The sequence below is a fragment of the Pseudorca crassidens genome, chromosome 9 (genome assembly GCF_039906515.1).
Source record: "Pseudorca crassidens isolate mPseCra1 chromosome 9, mPseCra1.hap1, whole genome shotgun sequence".
Lineage (NCBI taxonomy): Eukaryota > Metazoa > Chordata > Mammalia > Artiodactyla > Delphinidae > Pseudorca > Pseudorca crassidens.
The window spans coordinates 93,703,868-93,726,905 of NC_090304.1; the positions used below are offsets into that span (position 1 = coordinate 93,703,868).

A 23,038-nucleotide genomic window follows, 5' to 3' on the forward strand; every position below is an offset into this window, starting at 1 on the left:
CACTGCTTCTCATCTCAACTGCTACAACTCTGGTCCAAGCCACTACCATCTTATGGGAGTACTACAACAATAATCTGTTCATTTTCACCAAGTCATCTTTAACACAGGGGCTAAAGAAATTTTTTTTACTTGTGAATCAATACAAGCACTACCCTGCCTAAACCTCTCCACAGTTCCTACTGAGCTTAGAATAAAATCCTGAAACCTTCTATCTCCTCCCTGAAAGGAACCCTTATCTCCTGTAGTCTCAGTGCTGAGCTTTCTGAAAATCAAACCCAGACTTGTATCCTGTGAGTGGCTGAGTTATTGCGCAAATTGCGTTCCCAACCTTGCAAGGTGTCTTCTGGTAAAATTAGGGCATGGATTGAGAAGAAATGGGATCCCGAAAATTGGACTGGAGACATAGGAGAGGATCCCAATGAAGCTAAGGACCCCTACATTCTGCGAAGTCCTTTTTGAAGAAGCAGCTCTTACATTTCCTGCCTGAGGAGGTTTGCCCTTCTTTGCCTGAAGAACTTGTAATGGCCTTTCCTAAGGTGGTTGCCTTGCAAGGCACTGTTGACTCTCCTCAGGACCCCCGCCAACGCTCTTTGCTTCCAAACCCATAACTAGACTCAAATCTCGATAGGTGCCAAAAGGTACAAAAGGTGAACTGTGAGGAGTTTCACTAAACCTCAGAGGAACTGCACTATTTTTCCAATTTACACAGATAGAAATCGGGGGAATGTGTGTGGAGATGAATATTAACTGTGGGATCAAGGTAAAAGGAACATAAAATTGGGTCAGGCCAAATTTATTGATTTGGGCCCACTAAGCAGAGATTCTGGATTCAAGTTTAGCTTGAAAGCTTTGGAAAGGCTCTATCAGTTTGTTTTGGTTAGTTGACTGAAACATGGACCCAAACATGGCCTACATTAAGTGAAATTGAAATGCCAAAACTGCCTTGGTATACAGTAGAGGCAGGTATCCAAAGACTTAGGGAGATGGGAATATTGAAGTGAATTTATCATGTAAGACTTATTCACCCAGCCCAGGAGGGTCTAGAAGATACACCTTTACCCACAACTATGAGAAATAAATTTATGAGAAAAGTCCCAGCATCATTAAAGAGTTCATTCGTCACCCTTCTCTGTAGGTTGGAAATTACAGTGGGAACTGCTACCATTGAACTGGGATCTCTAAATGTATTGGGTACAATGGAATACTGAGTGGCAGAGCCCAAGCAGTGGTGTTAGTTGCCAAAGACCAGGTGGACACGGTTACTGTAGTGAGCAGCAGAGTCAAAGCAGTAATAGGAATATTTCTGACTCTCAGACACCCATGGCATTGGCTAGCGGATCATGGTGTCCCTAGAAAAGAAATAGATGTGCAGTCTACTAAATTCTTACTTGATCGATATAAACAGAAGAGTTCTAGGTCCAATGAACAGAAGTCTAATATGAAAGACAAAACCATGGTGACAGCCCCTCAGTCAAGTCTAGACTTGAGCCAGTTTATAGACTTAGAATACTTTGAATGAAAGGGAGCCTGGATCCACTTTGCTACATTTGCCAAAAACTTGTGCTGTTAGTCTACTTCCCAGCCTTCTCCAAAGGGATCTACAGACATTTAGCAGGGTAATTGCTTTTTGGAGGAAGAAATAATCACATCTTTCAGGGATTATTAGACATTGGCTCTAAATTGACACTAACTCCTGGAGACCCAAAATGTGTGGTCCACCAGTCAGAGCAAGAGCTTATCCATGGAGGTTTAGTTCAGGTCCCTCTCAGAGTGGGACCAGTGGGTCCTTGAACGCTCAGTGAATCCTTGAACCCATCCTGTGGTTATTGCCCCATCTCTGGAATGCATAATTGGAATACATGCTCAGCAACTGGTAAAGTCCCCACATTGGTTTTTATCCGGTAGAGAGAGGGCTATTAGAGTAGGAAAAGCCAAGGGAAAGCCACTAGTACTGCCACTACCTATAGAACTATTACAACAAAAGTAATACAGCATCCTTGGAGGAAATGCAGAGATGAATGTTACCATTAAGGACTTGAAAGATGCAGGTGTAGTGATTCCCATCACATCCCCATTTAACTTACCTAAGCAAAAAACAGATGGATCTTGGAGAATGACAGTGGATTATCATAAACTTACTCAGGTGATGACTTCAATTGCAATCAGATGTGGTTTTGCTGCTTGAGCAAATTAATATATCCCCGGTACCTAGTACATAGCTATTGAGCCGACAAAGGCTTTTTTCTCTATACCTGTTAGTAAGGACCACCAGAAGCAGTTTTCCTTCAGCTAGCAAGGCCAGCAATATACCCTTACTGTCCTACCACAGGGGTATAGCAACTCTCCAGGCATATGTCATAATTTAGTCCACAGGGAATTTGATCACCTTTCCCTTCCATAAGACTTTACACTGGCCAATTGTATTGACAATATTATGGTAATTAGACCTGGTGAGGAAGAAGTGGCAACTACCCTAGACATACTGGCAAGACATTTACATGTCAGAAGATGAGGAATAAATCCCACAAAAATTCAGAAGTTTCCTACCAGTAAAATTTCTACGGGTTCAGTGGGTGTATGTCTACATATCCCTTCTTAAGCAAAGGATAAATTGTTGCATCTGACCCCTGCTACCACTAAAAAAAAAATAATAATAAAAAAAAATAATAATAAAGGCATAACACCTGGGAGGCCTCTTTGGATTTTAGAGCCAATGTATCCTTCATTTGTGTGTGCTACTCTAACCCATTTACCAAGTGACCTAAAATCTACTAGTGTTGAGTAGGACCCAGAACAAGGGAAGACTCTGCAACAGATCCAAGCTGTCATCCAAGCTCTCCTGCAGGTTGAGCCATATGATCCAGAAGACCCAATGGTGCTTGAAGAGTCAGGAGAGGATAGAGATGCTGTTTGGAACCTTTGGTGGGTGCCTATAGGAGCCTTAGGACTATGGAGCAAAGTCCTGCCATCTTTTAGGAATAACTACTATCCTTTTGCAAAACTACTTTTGGCTTGCTACTGGGCCTCAGTAGAGGTTGAACACCTAACCATGGGCCACCAAGTTACCTTGCATTCCACTTGAGGTGCTTTCATGGACTGGGTGATATCTGACTCACCAAGAAATAAAGTTGGGTGTATAAACCATCACTCTATTACAAAATAGAAATGGCATATATGAGATCAGGCTCAAGCAGGTCCTAAAGTCACAAGTAAGCAGCATGAGGAAATAGTCCAAGTGCTCAAGACCCCTACTCCTTCTACGTTCATTTCTTTCTCTAGGCCCGCACCTTGGCCTCATGGGGAGTTCTCTATGGCCAGCTAACTGAGGAAGAGAAAACTCAAGTTAGTTTACAGATGGTGCCTGTGTACGTGATACACAGGCACCACCTCCAAATGGACAGGTATAGTATTAAAAGCCCCCTTTCTGGAACATCTCAGAAGGACAGTGGTGAGAAATCCTCCCAGTGGGCAGAACTTCAAGCTGTGTACCTGATTGTTCATGTTGCCTGGAAATAGAAATGGTCAGAAGTACAAGTCTATACCAATTCTTGGGCTGTAGCCAATGATTTGTCTGGGTGGTCAGGGACCTAGAAGTAACACGATTAGGAAATTAATGACAAGGATATCTTGACAATTGCAGTGTCAGTGGTAGTGGAAGTGAAAGTCTGAACGGAGCGAGTGTAAGACCGAGGGGAGAACTGACACCACGAGTCACAGATAATACCTTCAACGTTCTGCTGCAAACAGGATCAGAGAGACGTGGGGTGGTGGATGGCAGGGGCAGTGGGTAAAGCAGAGGGGAAGTAGGAAATGTTACTAATTATTTTAAGATGCAATAAAGACTGATTTATCCAAAAAAAAGGAAGAAAATTAATGGCAAGGAGGTTTGGGAAATAGGTATATGAATAGACCTCTCTGAATGGGCAATAATGTGAAGGTAGCTGTGTCCCATGTGAGTACTCACCAAAAGGTAACCTCAGCAGAGGATATTTTAATAATATAGTAGATAGGATGACCACTCTGCACATACAGGCATCTTCTTTCCTCATGGCTAAATGGGCTCATGAACAAAGTGGCCATCATGCAGGGGTGGAGGTGATGCACGCCCTCAGAAACAGGGGCTTCCACTCACTAAGGCTGACAAGACTACAGCCACTGCTGAGTGTCCAATCTGCCATCAGCAAAGATCAACACTAGTCCTTGATATGGCACCATTCACCAGGACAATCAGCCAGCTACCAGTGGCAGATTAATTACATTGGGCCACTTTCATTATGGAAGGTGCATCTTTTGTTCTTACTGGAACAGACCCTTACTCTGGACAAGGATTTACCTTCTCTGCCCCCAATGTTTCTGACAAAACTACCATTCATGGATTTATAAAATTCTTATCTACCATCACGGTATTCGACACAGCATTGCTTCTTATCAAGGAACTCACTTCACAGTAAATTAAGTGCAATAATGGGCCCACACTCATGGAATTCACTGATCTTACCATGTTTTCCATCATCCTAAAGCATCTGACTTGAGAGAACAGTGGAACAGCCTTTTGTACTCCGTTATGGTGCCAGCTAAGTGGAAATACCATGTGGGGCTGGAGCAAACTTCTCCAGAAGGTTATATGTGCTCTGAATCAGCATCCCCTATTTCCCATAGCCAGGCTTCATGGATCTAGGAAGCAAAGAATGGAAATGGGAGTAGCTCTGTTAGCCATTACACTAGTAATCCACTAGATGCTTAGTGGATTCATAGATCTGCTAGTTTGCTTCCTTTCCCTGTGACTTTAGGCTCTGCTTGTCTAGAGATCTTAGTTCCAAAGAGAAGAATGCTTCCACTAGGAGAAACAACAATGATTTCGTTGAATTGGACCACGCAGCCACTTGGGGCTCCTCACACCTCTGAATCAACAAGCAAAGAAGTGGGTTGCCATAATAGTGAGATGATTGATCCTAATTTTTAAGGGAAACTCGGCTGCCATTACACAATGGAGATAAGAAAAAAGTATGTCTGGGATACAGGAGATCCTTTAAGACTCTCTTAGTACTTCCGTGTGCTGTGATTAAAGTCAGTGGAAAACTGCCACAACTCAGTTCAAGCAGGACTGCTAATGGCCCAGAAACTTTAGGAATGAAGGTCTGGGTCACTTGACGAGGCAAAGAAGTAAGACAAACTAAAGTGCTGTTGAGGACAAAAGGAATGTAAAATGAATAGGAAAAGATAATTATGCATACCATCTATGATCATGTGACCAGTTTTAGAAACAAAGATTATAATAGTTATGAGTATTTCTTCCTTATTCTGTTATGAAATATAGATATAATATTTGTATAAAATATTTTAATACAGATATTTAAATTTACTTTTAAATGTATATTATATTTTAAATAAATATATTTATAATATAGCATATTATAATTTATAATAAATATGGAATTTATATTTATTATTAATATAAATATATAAATAGAGTATATAATATTTTCCTTCTCTTATTCACTTATCATCTAACATCAGATGTATTAATAATAGTTGGGCTTCCCTAGTGGCGCAGTGGTTGAGAGTCCGCCTGCTGATGCAGGGGACACGGGTTCGTGCCCCGGTCCGGGAGGATCCCACATGCCGCGGAGCGGCTAGGCCCATGAGCAATGGCCGCTGAGCCTGTGCGTCAGGAGCCTGTGCTCCGCAACGGGAAAGGCCACAACAGTGAGAGGCCCGCGTACCGAAAAAAAAAAAAAAATAGTTAACTTTAGATCTCAGTATTTAAGATACAAGGCAAAGAAAAGAGTGAACACCCATCCCAGGACTTTGAAATCTCTTCTGGGGAAAATGTTGGTATATTTTTGGTTGTTCTCAGGATAGTTGTAGCGTGTTAGATAGGAATAGGACATTGTTACTGTCTTTATTTGTATATTAAATATGTCTGAGATGTGTATGGGTGCCAAGCTGGCAGGGGGTGGTCTGTGATGGTCACTTTTTTTTTTTTTTTTGCGGTACGTGGGCGTCTCACTGCTGTGACCTCTCCCATTGCGGAGCACAGGCTCCAGATGCGCAGGCTCAGCGGCCATGGCTCACGGGCCCAGCCGCTCCACAGCATGTGGAATCTTCCCGGACCAGGGCACGAACCCGCGTCCCCTGAATTGGCAGGCAGACTCTCAACCACTGCGCCATCAGGGAAGCCCTGTGATGGTCATTTTGACATGTCAGCTTGGCAAGGCTGCAGTCCCCAGTTGTCCAATAGAGCACTAATCTAGATGTTGGTGGAAAGATATTTTGTGGATATGATTAAAGTCTATAATCAGTAGACTCTAAGTAAGAAAGATTATCCTAGATAATCAGAGTAGGTATAATTTAATCAGTTGAAAGGCCTTAAAAGCAGGACTGCAGCTTCCCTGAGAGAAGAAGAAATTCTTGTAGACAGCAGCTTTAGCTCATGGCTAAGTCTTACAGCCTACCCTTCCTGGTAGCCTCCCTACAGATTCCAGATTTGCCTGGCCAGCCCCCACGATCATGTATGCCAATTCCTTATAATAAATCTCTTGATATGTATTTCCTACTTATTCAGCTTCTCTGATTGAACCTTCACTAATAGAATTGGGGGACCATGGGATTTTAAATGACATAGGACAGGTATCAGCACTTAACCATCAACAGCAAAATGGATGTAATTACCAAAAGAGTTTGCAAGGTCTGAGGCAATTGCGGGGTGGGGAGGGGGAGGTAGGGGAGGGGCACTGAACTGCAGGGATCTGTGGTATTGGCTAACTGATCATGGAGAAAAAGAAAGCTCCCTATGGTATCATGCTGGTTTTATAATCTTTTTAAAAAATCAAGTGCTGGAAAGCAGAAGGCTGCCATCAGCTGCCACAGTGGAAATTTCTAGGCCTTCATCCAATTTTCAGATTGGGCATATCCAGAGCCCATGGATGAAGTGGAGTCTGTGTCATATTGTGGAAAGATCCTACAATGTCATCACAAGTATATACAGCCTGTACTACCCCAATCCTTCCCTAGAGTGACACAAGGCATTTGCCAGGATGATTGTGCCCCAGGGGAAAGGAAATATCTTAACTGTTCAAGGACCATTAGATACAGGATTTCAGCTGACTCCAATGCCAGAGAACCCAAAATGCCATCACAATCCTCTGATTAGAGTAGAGGTTTGGGGGTGGGGTGTGACCAAGATGGCAGAGTAGGAAGACACTGAGCTCACCTCCTCCCATGGGCACACCAAAATTACAACTATTTACAGAGCAGCTATTGATGAGAAAGACCTGAAGAGTATCAGAAAACAATCTTCTACAACAAAAGATATAAAGAAGGAAGAAAACAAGATGGGTAGAGGGACAGAGATGCGGTATAGTCAAGACCCATACCCCCAGGTGAGAAACCCACAAATGGAAGGATAATTACAATTGCAGAGGTTCTCCCCAGGGAATAAGGGGTCCAACGTCTGTATCAGGCTCCCCAGCCCAGGGGTCCTGCAACAGGAAGATGAGCCCCCAGGACATTTGGCTTTGAAGTCCAACAGGGCTCACTTTGGGTAGAGCCAGAAGATTGTAGGAAATAAAGACTCCACTCTTAAAGGGTGCACACAAAATCTCATATGTTATGAGACCCAGGACAGAAGCAGTAATTTGAAAGGAGCTTGGGTCAAACCCACCTGTCGATCTTGGAGAGCCTCCCAGGGAGGCAGGAAGCAACTGGAGCTCACCTTTGGGACATAGACACTGGCAGAAGCCATTTTGGGGGAGTTTCTACTACCACAAGAACACTGGTGCTGGCAAGCACAATTTTGGAATCTTCCCTCTGACTTTTTAGCACCAGGACTTGGCCCAACCTCCCAGCCTGTCAGCAGCAGTACTGGGACATCTCATACCAACCAGCTAGCTGAGTGGGGACACAGTCCCACCCATCAGCAGGCAGGTTGCCTTAGGAATACCTGAATTCCCAAAGAACCCAGAACCCAGTCCCATCCACCAGTGGGCCAACATCAAATCCAGTACCCCCAGGGCCCTGCAACCACAGACCCCAGAACCCAGCTTCACCCACCAGTGAGCTGGCTCTAGGCCCAGAACCCACTTGACCCCTACCCTGCCCACCAGTGGGTCAACACCAGCCCTGGGACCCTCTAGAGCCCCACAACTACCCATCCCAGGACCTAGCTCCATCTACTAGTGGGCCAGCACTAGCTCCAGGAGGCCTGGGGCTCTGCAGCTAGTTGACTCATGACCCAGCCCTGTCCACCAGTGGCCAGCAGCCTCAACACAAGGCAGGGCCTGGCAACCAACAAGACCAGGGACCATCCATGCCTACCAGACTGCCCACAGTAGTCAGCCCACTACAAGAGAAGGGCCCATGCAGCCCACATGGGAGGCAATCCTGGAGCATATAGCTCTAGTGGTCAGAGGGGAGTACACTGCTGGGATGCATAGGACATCTCATATAAAAGGCCACTTCTCCAAGATCAGGAAACATAACCAGCTTTCCAAATACATAGAAATAAAAATAGCAAATTAGGCAAAATAAGTTGACAGAGAAATATGTTCCGAAAGAAAGAACAAAATAAAACCACAGAAGAACTAAATGAAGTGGAGATAAGCAACCTACCCAATAAAGAGTTCAAGGAAATGATCATAAAGATGCTTAAAGAATTCAGGAGAAAAATGAATGGAGTGAGAAATTAGAAGTTTTTAACAGAGATAGAAAATATAAAGAAGAACAACATAGAGCTGAAGAATACAATAACTGAAATGAAAACTATACTAGGAGGAATAAACAATAGATTGGATGATTCAGAGGAATAGATCAGCAAACTGGAAGACAGAGTAGTGGAAATCACTGAAGCTAAACAGAAAAAAGAACTTTAAAAATTAGGACAGTATAAGAGATTTCTGGGACACCATCAAGTGTACTAACATTTATATTACATAAGTCTCAGAAGGAGAAAAGAGAGAAAAAAGGGGGAGAAAACATATTTGAAGTGATAATAGCTGAAAACTTCCCTAACCTGGGAAAGGAAACAGACATCCAGGCCCAGGAAACACAGAGAGTCCCAAACAGGATCAACCCAAAGAGGATCACACCAAGACACACTGTAATTAAAATGACAAAAATTAAAGATAAATAGAGAATATTAAAAGCAGCAAGGGAAAAGCAACAAGTTATGTACCAAGGAACTCCCATAATGCAATCAGCTGACTTTTCAACAGAAACTCTGCAGGCCATAAGGGAGTGGCATGATATATTTAAAGTGATGAAAGGGGAAAACCTACAACCAAGTATATTCTATCCAGTAAGACTTTCATTCAGATTTGAAGGAGAGATCAAAAGTTTTACAGAGAAGTGAAAACTGAAAGAATTCAGCACCACCAAACCAGCCTTACAAGAAATGTTAAAGAAACTTATCTAAGTGGAAAAGGAAAGGCTACAACTAGAAATAAGAAACTTATGAAAGGAAAAAATCTCATTGGTAAAGGCAAATATACAGTAAAGGTACTAAATTGACCACATATAAAGTTAGTTGGAAGGTTAAAAGACAAAAGAGGTAAAATCATCTATGTCACAATAAGTAGTTAAGGGATCCACAAAACAAAAAGATATATGATGTGAAAAACAGTAAATGTGGGGCGGGGAGAGTAAAAATGAAGGGTTGTTAAAATGCATTCGAACTTAAGAGATCAGCAACTTAAAATAATCATATATATGTAGACTGCTATATATAAATCTCAGGGTAGCCAAAAATCTATAATATATACACGCACAAAAAAAGAGAAAAGAGGGCTTCCCTGGTGGCACAGTGGTTGAGAGTCTGCCTGCCGATACAGGGGACATAGGTTCGTGCCCCAATCTGGGAAGATCCCACATGCCACGGAGTGGCTGGCCCCTGAGCCATGGCCGCTGAGCCTATGCGTCTGGAGCCTGTGCTCCACAACAGGAGAGGCCACAACAGTGAGAGGCCCGCGTACCGCAAAAAACAAAAACAAAAACAAAAAAAGAGAAAAGATTTCAAACATAACACTAAAGATAGTCACCAAATCACAAGGGAAGAGAACAAAAGAAAAAGAAAGGAACAAAAAAGAACTACAAAAACAATTCCCCCAAATTAACAAAATGGCAATAAGTCCATACCTATCAATAATTACTTTAAATGTAAATGGACTATATGCTCCAATCAAAAGATATAGAGGGGCTGAATGGATACAAAAACAAACAAACAAACAAACAAACAAAAAAATATATATATATATAGCCTACAAAATGCAGATCTAAAGACACACACAGTCTGAAAGTGAGGGGATGGAAAAAGGTATTCCACATAAATAGAAGAGAAAGCTGAAGTAGCAATACTTATGTCAAACAAAATAGACTTTAATAAACACAGTTACAAGAGACAAAGAAGAATATTACATAATGATCAAGGGATCAATCCAAGAAGAAACTATAACAATATAAATTTATATGCACCTAACATAGAAGCACCTAAATACATAAAAAATATTAAAAGACACAAAGGGAGAAATGCAGTGACACAATAATAGTAGAGGACTTTAATACCCCATTTACATCAATGGGCATATCATTTGGACAGAAAACCAATAAGGAAACACTGGTCTTAAATGACACATTAGACAGGTGGCCTTAATAGATATATATAGAACATTCCATCCAAAAGCAGCAGAATACACACTATTTTCAAGTTCAAATGGAACATTCTGCAGGATAGGTCACATATCAAGTATCTTTTCTGACTACAATGCTGTAAGATTAGAAATCGACTACAAAAAAACTGCAAAAAGCACAAATATGTGGAGGCTAAACAATATGCTATTACACAACCACTGGATCACTGACAAAATCAAAGAAGAAATAAAAGATATCTGGAGACAAATTAAAAAAATAAAAAAACAATTATCCAAAATCTATGGGATGCAGCAAAAGGAGTTTTAGAGGGAAGTTCATAGCAATACAAGTCTACGTCAGGAAACAAGAAAAATCTCAAATAAACAACCTAACCTTACACCTAAATAAACTAGAAAGAGAAGAACAAGCAAAGCCAAAAGTTAGTATAATGAAAGAAATCATAAAGATCAGAGCATAAATAAATGAAATGGAGACTTTAAAAAAATAGGAAAGATCAATAACACTAAAAGCTGGTTCTTTGAAAAGACAAAACAAAATTGATAAACCATTAGCCAGACTCATCGAGAAAAAAGAGACAGGGCCCAAATCAATAAAATCAGATATAAAAAAGAATTTACAATTGAAATCACAGAAATACAAAGGATCATAAGAGATTACTATGAACAATTATATGAGAGTAAAATGGAAAACCTAGAGGAAATGGACAAATTCCTAGAAATGTACAATCTCCTAAAACCGAAGCAGGAAGAAATAGAAAATATGAACAGACCAATTATCAGTAATTAAATTGAATCAGGAATAAAAACTCCCAATAAATAAGAGTCCAGGACCAGATAGAATCACAGGTGAATTCTACCAAACATTTAGACAAGAGTTAAAACCTAACCTTCTCAAACTATTCCAAAAAATTGCAGGGGAAGGAGCACTTCTAAACTCATTCTGAAGCCAGCATCACCCTGATACCAAAACCAGAAAAAATAGCACACACACACAAAAATTATAGACTAATATCACTGATAAACATAGATTCAAAAAACCCTCAACAAGATATTAGTAATCTGAATTCAATGATACGTTAAAAGGATCATACACCATATCCAAGTGGGATTTATCCCAGGGATGCAAGGAAGCTCAATATCTGCAAATCAATCAATGCGATACACAATGTTAACAAACTGAAGAATAAAAATCCTACGATCATCTCATTAGATATGGATAAAGCTTTTGACAAAATTTAACATCCATTTATGATTTAGAAAAACTCTCAACAGAGCGGGTATAGAGGGAACATATCAACATGACAAAGGCCATATATAATATCATACTCTATGGTGAAAAGCTGAAAGCATTTCCTCTAAGATCAGGAACAAGACAAGGATGCCCACTCTTGCCATGTTTAGTCAACAAAGTATTGGAAGTCCTAGCCACAGCAATCAGACAAGAAAAAGAAATGAGGGCTTCCCTGGTGGCACAGTGGTTGAGAGTCCGCCTGCTGATACAGGGGACACGGGTTCGTGCCCTGGTCTGGGAAGATCCCACATGCCGCGGAGCAGCTAAGCCCGTGAGCCATGGCCGCTGAGCCTGAGCATCCGGAGCCTGTGCTCCGCAACAGGAGAGGCCACAACAGTGAGAGGCCCGCATACTGCAAAAAAAAAAAAAAAAAAGAAAAAGAAATGAAATGAATCCAAATTAGAAAGAAAGAAGATAGTCACTGTTTGCACATGACGTGATACTATATATAGAAAATCCTAAAGATGCTACCAAAAAACTACCAGACTTCATCAAGGAATTTGGTAAAGTTACAGGATACAAAATTAATATACAGAAATCTGTTGCATTTCTATACACTAACAATGAACTATCAGAAAGAGAATTAAGAAAACAGTCCTATTTACAATTGCATCAAAAAGAATAAAATACTTAAGAATAAATCTAACTAAGGACGTAAAAGACTTGTACTCAGAAAATTATAAGATACTGATGAAAGAAGTTGAGGACAACACAAACAGATGTAAAGATAGACCATGCTCATGGGTTGGAATAATTAATAATGTTAAAATGACCATACCACGCAAGGTACTCTAGAGTTTCAATGCAATACCTGTCAAAATACTTATGGCATTTTTCACAGAACTAGAACAAATAATCTTAAAATATATATGGAAACACAAAATACTCCAAATAGCCAAAACATCTTGAGAAAGAAAAAGCTGGAGGTATTACACTCCTTGATTTCAAACTACATTACAAAGCTACAATAACCAACACAGTATGGTAAGGGCACCCCCCACACGCACACACAAAGACACATAGATCAATGCAACAGAATAGACAGCCCAGAAATGAGCCCACACTTATATGGGCAATTAATCTACAACAAAGGAGGCAAGAATATACAATGGGGAAAAAACAACCTCTTCAATAAATGGTGTTGGGAAAACGAGATAGCTACATGCAAAAGAATCAAACTGGACTACTTTCTCACACCATGAACAAAAATAAGTTTAAAATGGATTAAAGACTTACATGTAAGATCTGAAACCATAAAACTTCTAGAAGAAAACATAGGCAATATGCTCTTTGACATCAGTCTTATTCATATTTTTTGAATATGCATCCTCAGACAAGAGAAACAAAAGTAAAAATAAACAAAAGGGACTACATCAAACTAAATAGCCTTTGCTCAGCAAAGGAAGCTATCAACCAAAAAAAAAAATTCACCTACTGAATAGGAGAAGATATTTGCAAATGCTGTATCTGATAAGACGTTAATATCCAACATATACAAAGAACTCAAACAAGTCAACATCAAAAAACAAACAACCCAACTGAAAAATGAGCAGAGGATTTGAATAGACATTTTTCCAAATAATACATACAGATCACCAGCAAGCACATGAAAAGATGTTCAACATCACTAATCATCAGAGAAGAGCAAATCAAAAACACAATGAGATATCACCTCACACCTGTCAGAAAGGCTAATATCAAAAAGGCAACAAATAACAAGTATTGGCAAGGATGTGGAAAAAAGGAAACTCTCCTGCACTGTTTGTGGGGATATAAAGTGGTGCAGCCACTATGGAAAACAGTATGGAGGTTCCTCAAAATATTGAAAATAGAATTACCATATAGTCCAGCAATTCCACTCCTGAGTATCCAAAGAAAACAAAAACACTAATTTGAAAAGATATATGTACCCTTATGTTCATTGCAGCATTATTCACAATAACCAAGATATGAAGGCAACTTAAGTGTCCATGAATAGACGAATGGATAATGAAGATGTGGTGTATACACACACACACACACACACACACACACACACAATGGAATATAACTCAACCATAAAAAAGAATGAAATCTGGGACTTCCCTGGCAGTCCAGTGGTTAAGACTCTGCACTTCCACTGCAGGGGTACGGGTTCAGTCCCTGGTCAGGGACATAAGATCCCGCATGCCGTGTGGTATGGCAAAAAAAAAAAATCTTGCCATTTTCAAAAATATGGATGGGCCTAGAGGGTATTATGCTAAGTGAAATAAGTCAGACAGAGAAAGACAAATACTGTATATTTTCACTTACATGTGAAATTTTTAAAACAAAACAAATGAACAAACATTACAAAACCTAAACAGAGTCATGCATGCAGAGAACAAACAGGTGGTTGCTAGAGAGGGTGGGATGGGCAATCAAAAGTACAAACTTCCAGTTATAAGATAAACAAGTTCTAAGGATGTAATGTACTACATGATAAATATAATTAGTATACTGCTGTTTTTTATATATGAAAGTTGCTAAAAGAGTAAATCCTAAGAGTTCTCATCACAAGGGAAAATATTTTTTCTATTTCTTTAATTTTCTATCTATATGAGATTATGGATGTTCACTAAATTTGTGGCAATCATTTCATGAAGTGTGTAGGTCAAATCAATATGCTGTACACCTTAAATTTATACAATGATGTATGTCAATTATATATCAATAAAAGTGGAAGAAAAAGATAAAGTAGAGGTTTTGGAGGACAAATGATGAATGGAGTTTGAGCTCAGGCCCTTCCACAGTGAGTCACTTGAGCCTATCAAGCCACTCTGTGGTTACTTTGGCATCTGGCAGAATATTTATATTGTTTCCCTGGATTAAAAGTTATTAGGGTGGGGACGGGAGGGAGGAGTGAAGTGGAAACCCCTGAAATCACCTCTGGCCAAGATAGTATATCAGAAACAGTACTGCAACTGGAGTATTGCAGAAGTTCCCACCAACATCAAAGAATTATAAGGTGTGGGGGTAATAGTCCACATCTTATCCCTTTTCAAACCTCAGCCCTGTGAAAACGTGGCTGATTGTGACAGATGATAGTTTATGACTAAACTTAACAAGGTTGTTGTCCCAATTGCAGCTGATATGGCAGACGTGATATCTATCCAGGATTAGATCAACCCAGTTTGGACTATAGCTAATGATTTGGCAAATGTATTCTTGATCCCCATCAGCAGGAAAGATGAAAAAAATAGTGTGCATTTACCTAGTCAGGGCAGCAGTACACAGGCACTGTATTTCCAAAGGGCTATATTAACTCTTCGCTAAGGTGTAGTGCACAAGGACCTTGTTCACCTTGACATTCTGCAGAACTTCTGAAGGTCTACTATCAAGATAGTAGACAACCGTATATTTATGATTTATACACAGGGATTACAATGGAAAAACTAATCTTAAAATATCATATAGCATATACACAAGTTTGTGTGAGTTCTATAACACCCACACTGGTCTAACCTCGTAAAATAAGAACTCCACCAATCATGAACTTAGATGTCACAGCAATGTCAAATTGCTGTAGAATTTTCTAAAAGCATACCTCTCAATTTCTGCATTTATCTCATTGCAGAGCAGTAACAAACAGTTCACAAACTGGCACCAGTCCACAAACCACTTTCAGTTAGCACTACTATAGATGTCCTAGGGAAAAATGAGTGCAACAAATAAGAAATTCCACGAAGATTAAGGATTCTGCCATATATAGAAAATTTGGGGGATGCTGGTGGTTTGGGGCAGGTTGAGACATTTTCTCTAAGATAAATGACCAGTTCTTATATCTCATTCCTCCTACCATTTGCATTGGTGTAAGAACATGCCCTTGGGAATACTGTTTTGATCCATTATGAGGTGACTTTGAAGGCTTTCAAAAAGAACAGCCTCTGTAGCATATCCAGGCTGTGTGTGCAAGTTGTCTTGTCACTTAGACCATATGAACAAGAGGCAGAGAAATGTATCCATAACGTACAGCGGTATTTAGTGGAATCTTTTGCAAGCACCAATTGGTGAGACCTCTGACATGTTATTAGTAGCCCTAGTAGAGACTGAACCCATATGAAATCAACGAATTGCATAACCAGAGCTGCCCATTATAGTGTGGGTATTATCAGATCCACCAAGTTATAAGGTTGAGTGGGCATAACAGCAATCCATTATGCAATGCAAATGGCACATTTCAGATTGAGGCAGAGCAGATCCAGAAAATACAAGTCAGTTGTACTACGTGAGCCAGACTCCCATGTCTACTATATGTTTACTGATTCCTCTGCCCCAATTCACGTTTATTACCTCATGGGGTAGAAGAGTTCTTAAACGAACCAAGGGAAAAAAAAAAAGACCTCAGGCTGGTTTGTAAAGAGTGCAATATGATAGTACTAGCCAAACTTGCTGCTGCATTAAAGCCCTACTCAACAGTGACAAAAGGAAATTTTCTCAGTGGTAAATATTCCCAGAGGGCAGACAAGGAACATTATGCTTCATCATTTACTGTGGGTGAAGGAAAAGAAACCTGAGCTGTGTATATACATGATCTCTGGGTAGCAGATGGCTTGGTTGGAAGGAGCCTGGAAGGAAAAGAATTGGAAGATCAGAGACAAGGAGGTCTGGTGAAGAGTTACATAGACCTGTGGGCACATAAGTGGGCACAAAATATGCAGATCTTTGTATCTCCTCATGCTCAGCAGAGGTCATTCACTATAAAAGCAGCCCTCAACAGCCAGGTAGAATTGTCCTGTGAAATCAGCCAACCCATCTCCCCAGCCAACAAGTGCTGATGCAATGATCTCATGAACAGAGTGACAGTGTGGCAAGGATGGAAACCACACGGGGCCCCAAAGCATAGGCTTCCTCTCATCATGACTGATTTACCTATTTTCAGTGATGACTGCCTGACGTGCCAGCAGTAGAGACCTAGCCTGAACCCTTGATGTGGCACAATTTCTGAAGGAGATCAGCCAGCCACTTGGAGACCTGCAATTACATCAGACTCCTTGCTCTCTGGAGGAGACATCCATTTGTCCTTACTGAAATTGATACTCTCAATATAAGTGTGACTTCCTGCCTACAAAACCTCCACTGGCACTGCCATCCAAGGGCTTATAGTATGCCTAACCTATCAACGTGGTCTCCCATATAGCACTTCCTTGGATCAAAGTTCCTATTTTATGTCGAAGGAGGTACACAAATGGACACATGATCATGGGATACACTGGTTAAACCAAGTACCCCATCACCCAGGAACAGCCAGTCCAATCAAGCAGTGACTAGTCTTTAATGCTCAAGATGCCAGCAAAGGGTCGAGATGAAGATACATTATATGTGTTGAAGTAATAACCTACATATGGTGCTGTACTCCAATAGCTAGAATTAATGGAAGTGGGAATCAAGGGGAAGAAATAGGAGCGATCACTCTCACCATCACTTCCAGTGACTCAAATACAGAATTTGTCCTTCCTAACTTCACATCATTACGCTAGCCAGGTTAGAGGTCCTTGTTCCCAGGGGCAGAATACTTTTGTCAGGGGTCACGGTAAGGGTTCCACTGAACTGAAAATTGTGAATTTGGCTATTTTGAGTCCCTCATATCAATGAACTAAGAGGCAAAGAAACGTGTTAATTTAATGGCAGGGAAACCTACCCTGCTTATCATAAGTTAGAGTTGCTGCCACACAATAAGGGCAGGGAAGAGTGTGTCTGGTACCCAAGTTGTTCACAGGTATGTCACTCGGTGCTTTTATGCCCAGAGATAATACTTAGTATGCAATTATAGAAACAATAGCCCAACAAGGGCTAAGATATCTCATGGATGAACGGCTGGGTGTCCTTACCAAGACCAGTCAGAATACTCAGGAAATCCAGAATGGTTGGGAGGAGAGAAAGATGATGAATATCAATTACAACTTTGGGACCGACTAAGCAACAGTAGTTTCCTTTATTAATCGCCTGCTTTGAGTTTTTTCAGAGATTGTGACTAGCCTCTATTTTAAAGGGAACTCTGAAACTTACTAGACTCATATCTCCACTCAGATAATGAAGGCATCTTCTTTCATTAAAATGGGGAAGGTTCAGCATAAGTAAGGCATGGAACCAATAAACATCATGTGGTTCAGGCAGAATACGTGATGGCGTCATAGGCAGTGTGCTAAGACTTGTCTAAGGTCACATGGAGAAGCAGAAGAGGAAGCCTCAAACCTAGGGCTTCTCATCTTAAATATCAAACTTTCCCCTGCATCTTGCTTTTTACTTCATTGAGTAAGAGCCACAGAGTGAGTCTCTGGTGATATCAAGATGTGCTCACTATGGTTGCTACCCTCAAGTACTAATTTAAATTTGTTTTTAAGCATATATTTTCAAGTAAAGAATAACACAAGGCAGCCAGAGCTCAGTGCCAAAGAAATTATACAGTCAGACAGTACTACAAAGACTCTGGAGGAAAAAATACTTCCCCAAGAAGGGCCAGGTGGGCAGACCCCACCTGTTGATCTTGAATCCAGCTTTACCAATACCCACATAGAAGCAGAGGTTGGGGGAGGGCTTTTCTTGCCAATGCAATGACCTTTAATTTGGGGTGACCCTTGGGCTGAATACGAAGCTAGGTAGATATCTGTATGCCTTATGAATGCTCACATTCTCTGCATGTCAGACTCTTCCCCAGCCCCCCTAGTACTTGCTCAGGGGACCTAGGTACAAAGCGGCCATGGTGGCATGGATGCAGGCTACTCATGGGATTGACAACATGCACTTGGTGTCACCAAGGCTGACTTGCTTTTCACTCTTGCTGAGTGCCCAACTTGCCAAAAGCAGAGACCAACACTGAGCCTCCTGTGTGGCATCATTTCCCAGGGAGAGCAGAGGCAGTTTAAATAATTGGACCCCTTCCATCATGGAGGGGACAAAGAGTTGTCCTCAGCGGGATAGACACATATCCTGGGTTTGGATTTGCTGTCCTTGTTTGTAACACTTCTGCTAGCACCACCATCCATGGGCTTATAAAATGCCTTATTCGCCATCATGGTATTCCTCACAACATTGCTTCTAATCAAGGAATTCATTTCTCAGCAAAAGAAGTGTGGCAATGGGCTCAGGCCCGTGGAATTCATTCTTATTACATAGCTCATCAACCAGAAACAAATGGTCCCAAAGAATCTTGGAATGAGCTACTGGAGCCTTAGCTATGGTTCCAGTTGGGAGACAACCCTCTGGAAAAAACTGGGGTCTGTCTTACAGAATGCAGTATGTACTTTGACTCAGTGACCAATATATGGTGCTACATAGAAATCTTCCATAATAGGATGCAGAGATCTTAGAACCAAGGGCAGGAAGTGGGAGTACCTCCTCTCACTCTGACACCTAAAAACTCTCAGCATTTTTGCTTCCTGTCACTACAACTTTGAGCTCTGCTAGTTTGGAGGTCTTGGTTTCCAAGGGAGAAAATCTTCCACCAGGATAAATACCAATGGTTCCACTGAGTTAGAATTTGAGACTTCCCCCTGGCCCTTCTGGGGTCCTTGTGCCACTGAAGCAACAGGCAAAAAAGCGAGCACTACTCTACTATTTGGGACGATTAATACCAAAAGGAAATTTAATTGCAGAAAAGACTTTGTCTGGAGCCTAGGGCATTCTCAGGGACATCCCTCACTACTTTTGAGCCCAAGAGTAAACAGTAATGCAAAATCACAGCAACCACAAATACACAGAATCTCTAAGGACTTGGACTCGTCAGGAATAAAGTTTGGGGTCACTGCCACACTCCACCAGGTAAAAAAACACTGACCAGATAATATCCTGGGTGAGGATGATGAAAACACAAAAATGTGAACAGGTAGTGTAAGAAGGAATATATATATTTAATTTAATTTATTTCTATGTAATTTATTTGTATAATTTACTTTGATATATATACTTTATGACCAGGTGTACGGACAAGGACTATAGCAGTGCATATTTTCTTCTTCCTGTGTATGTGTGTGTGTGTTATTTTACTTTCTGTCCTCCTTCCCTTGTTGTCATATACGTTGTTAGAGGTTAACTTGGCAATAAAGAAGAAAATACTCAGATGGACGGCACGGAGAGAAGCTTCACCCGGGATTCGCTACATGCTTTATCCACGTGGTTTTAAGGGAAAAAAAGGGGAATCCGAGCGCTACAGTGGCCATTCTCCGGTAGCTGGAGCATGTTACCCAAAAGCTGCTCCCTCAGAGGCCGATGGGAGCGGCTGGCGGGCGGCGCTCTTGGGGTCACCGAGCATGCTGGGAGGCGTGGTCCCGGCGCGGCCCGAGGATTCTGGGTAGTGTAGTCCTGGCGTCCTGCTGGAGTGCCCCCGTCCCCCCCACCGGGGGCTCGAATGACCCCTTGTTCTTTGGTGGCGCTGGTGAGTGTGGCTCCAGCGGGACCCTCGCCGCAGCCGTGCCCTTCTCCGCGCGGAAAGCAGGTCCATTCCTGATGCCTTTAAGTAAGAGGAAACCCCACCCTGCCGGATCTTGAGAGTTTCCATTGACTCTCCTGAACCTTTCGGTTCTCGTTCTGACGCCTGTGGCTCCTGCCTGCTCAGAGAGGACTGCCTGGTGGGCCAGGGGAGGACTCCTGGGCTCCTGACAGCCCAGCCTCAGGCACACATGGCATTCAGAGATGTGGCTATGGATTTCACCCAGGAGCTGCTCATCCCTGCTCAGAGATCCCTGTACCGGGAGGTGATGCTGGAGAATTACAGCAACCTGGTCTCACCGGGGATTCCATTTTCTAAACCAAAACTCATCACCAAGCTGGAGCAAGGGAAGGAAACCTGGAGAGAAGAGAGAAAATGCCCACCGGCCACTGGCCCAGCAGGACCAAAGCCAGAACCCCACCTCAGTCCTTTCTGCCCTCCGGATTTCTCCAGTCAGAAATTCCGCATGCAGCATATGCTGTGTAGTCATCCTCCCTGGATCTCCTCGTGCTTGTGTGCAGAAGATCCTGCCCAGCCAGGAGATCCGTGCCCGGGGGACCAGCAGCAAGCCTCCAATGGAAGTTCCCGGAACGATAAAGCAGAAGGTCAGGAGAGAGAAGAAGCCTTTGGAAAGACAAAGAAAAGGACTTCAGGCACGTTCCCCAGGCCGCCACCCCAGAGGTGGGTGGAGGTAGAGGCCAGCCAGCTCAGAGGGAGAACTCCGAGGAGACAGACAGACTGTTGAAGAGGATAGAAGTGTTAGGATTTGGACCAGTCAACTTTGGGGAGTGTAGACTGGGCTTTAGCAAGATGACAAACCTGCTCAGTTACCAGAGGATACACTCAGGGGAGAAGCCTTATGTGTGCAGGGTGTGTGAGAAGGGCTTTAGCCTAAGGAAAAGCCTTGCCAGACACCAGAAGGCACACTCAGGGGAGAAGCCTGTCGTATGCAGGGAGTGTGGGTGAGGCTTTAACTGGAAGTTTATGCTCATCATACATGAGAGGACACACTTGGGCGAGAAGCCTTACATGTGCAGCGAGTGTGGGCGGGGCTTCAGCCAGAAGTCAAACCTCATCATACACCAGCGGACACACTCCGGGGAGAAGCCCTACGTGTGCCAGGAGTGTGGGAAAGGCTTCAACCAGCTGTCATCAGACACCAGAGGACACAGTTAGAGGAGAAGACCATCGTGTGCAGTGACTGTGGCCTGGGCTTCAGCGACAGGTCGAACCTCATCTCACACCAGAGGACACACTCCAAGGAGAAGCGTTATGTGTGTGGCGTGTGTGGGCACAGCTTCAGCCAGAATTCAACCCTCATCTCACACAGGCGGACACACACTGGGGAGAAACCTGACGTGTGTGGGCTGTGTGGGTGAGGCTTTAGACTCAAGTCACACCTCACAGACACCAGAACATACACTCAGGGGATAAGCCCATTGTGTGTAAGGACGGTAGGCGAGGTTTCAACCAGCAGTCCAATCTCATCAGACACCGGAGGACACACTCAGGGGAAAAGCCGTACGTGTCCAGGGAGTGTGGGCGAGGCTTCAGTCACCAGGCAGGTCTCATCTAGCACAGGCAGAAAGACTCAAGGGAAAAGCCTTACCTGTGCAGGCAGTATGGACTCGGCTTTAGCAGTAAGTCAGCTTTAATCACGCACAAATGGGGACACTCAGAAAAGAAGCCCTGTTTATGCAGAGAGCATTGCCAAGGCTTTCCCCAAATTCACACCTCATCTTACATCAGATGACACACCAGGGCAAGAAGCCTTATGTGTGCAAGACGTGTGCACAGGGCTTTAGCCAGAAGTCTCACCTCAGCAGACACAGGAGGATGAAGTCCGCCCACCACAAACTGACTTCAGTCTGACCCTGAGGCCTACTTGGGGCAATCTTCTGACCCCTTACACTCTCTTTGAAAGTGAAGAGGTGGCAAGGACTGAATAATCAAACATCTTATACTTTCATGAAATGCATTCTGTAAGTGGTCAAAGGACATTTGAGTTCATTTACTTCTTCCATGCTAAGTCTTCATGTTTTGTGGCCTTTTGTTCTAATAAACTGCATCTTTACAAAAAGAAAATTCTCAGATGATGAAGCTCTCTTTTGAAGAGAGTAGTCAACACAACCTGGTAATGGACAGGTGACTGTTCCCCAGAGATGGATACAATGACTATTGAAAGTTTGCATCTCCTCATCTTGAGAAGAGGTTGGGAATGTCTTTGTACAAAAGATGGTTGCATCTTGTTAGGTGAAAGAACAATTCATTTTATGGTAGTGGGAAGTTCAAATCTGTGTAGAAAGGAGCGTATAGATGCTGAGGACCCAAAGGAATACCCTGGAACAGCCCAATTGTCTTTCTGATTTGAACCCTTCCTTCCAAACTCCACTTTGTGATACTGGGATTCTGCTGTGCACTGGCTCCCTGCCCAACTCTGTCCATTGGAGCCACTGGAGGAAGACTGCAGGGCTGCAGGAGGAACAGAGAAACTTGGCCCTTCCTGTTGGTGCCCTGTTTGCTTCATGTTCTGGTCAGACTTGTCTATCCGGTCATGGCAACTTGTTTCAAAGCAGCAGTTGAATAGTTTGAAGTTTCTCCAATACAGGTCCCCCCGCCTCACCCTTAGAAGGATTGAGTCCCAACCCCATGAGCCCT

The 23,038-nt window shown here is 42.4% G+C and overlaps 1 pseudogene; it reads left to right on the forward strand.

Annotated features, from left to right (window-relative positions):
* The first annotated feature begins 20,511 nt into the window (after positions 1–20,511).
* LOC137229727 (zinc finger protein 133 pseudogene) lies at positions 20,512–22,301 on the forward strand (annotated as a pseudogene).
* The last annotated feature ends 737 nt before the right edge of the window (positions 22,302–23,038 follow it).